Raw genomic sequence first — 869 nt, forward strand, 5'->3', positions numbered from 1 at the left:
CTCCTTAACCCGCTATACCCTTTCTTTATGTTTTAAAATAATTTTAATTAGACATCCAAAATATATTTCCTTTTTATTATATTAACGGAATTAAATTTTTTTTTAGATGAAAGAACTAATAAAATATGGCGGTAAATGTGCCTTGGAAGCGGTAAATATTCCAACAATACACTTATTAAATAATATATTATGTATCAAAAATTGTTCTATATTGATATTAATAAAAAAATGTTTTACAGGTTAAGACGATCGGAATATGTGTTGTAATGGGGTGATGCAATCTGACAAAGAATAGAAAAATATAGAATTCTTTAAAATATTAATACAACGAAAATATACGTAAATTATAAATATAACCATTTTATATTTTTAAGAAAAATATAAATTGTAGTTATATTGTAGTTATATGTCTTTATTATATTAAATTTGGTTTTTGTTTCTAAAATGAAGAGAGATATAAATAAAAACAATACGGTTGCGTCATAGTCATTGTGTTTTATTTATAGAAATTTCATAACATTACATTTGTAACGATGCACCCCCGAAAGTGCATCGTTCCCGGCCGAACAACCGCCGGATGCCGCCCGACCGACGAACCGTCGGGCGAAGAAGGCGCGGTGCGCCCCATATTTTTTAAGCGTTCCAAAGGTCGTCGGCTGGCAACTTAAGGCCAGCCGACAAAGACGTTACCGCAAATCATGTAACGGTACCGGAAACCACCGAACGGAGCCGATCGCGGCCGAATGCCGTAATGATAGGGTATATAAGGGGCTCCGAAGCCAGGAAGGCTACCAGTTCCTGACCGTCTCACGAACCGACGACACCGGGGTAAAGAGTGGCTTTGCCTCGGTCCGAGTGATTCTCGGTGG

At 36.6% G+C, this 869-nt stretch overlaps 1 long non-coding RNA gene across 1 annotated transcript; it reads left to right on the forward strand.

The window, feature by feature from the left end:
- Positions 1-101: 101 nt before the first annotated feature.
- On the forward strand, positions 102-323 carry LOC105461071. Its single transcript, XR_975900.1, has 2 exons — positions 102-151; positions 240-323. It is a non-coding gene; the product is annotated as an uncharacterized LOC105461071 (long non-coding RNA).
- The last annotated feature ends 546 nt before the right edge of the window (positions 324-869 follow it).

This window comes from Wasmannia auropunctata, unplaced genomic scaffold (genome assembly GCF_000956235.1).
Source record: "Wasmannia auropunctata unplaced genomic scaffold, wasmannia.A_1.0 LD309867.1, whole genome shotgun sequence".
Lineage (NCBI taxonomy): Eukaryota > Metazoa > Arthropoda > Insecta > Hymenoptera > Formicidae > Wasmannia > Wasmannia auropunctata.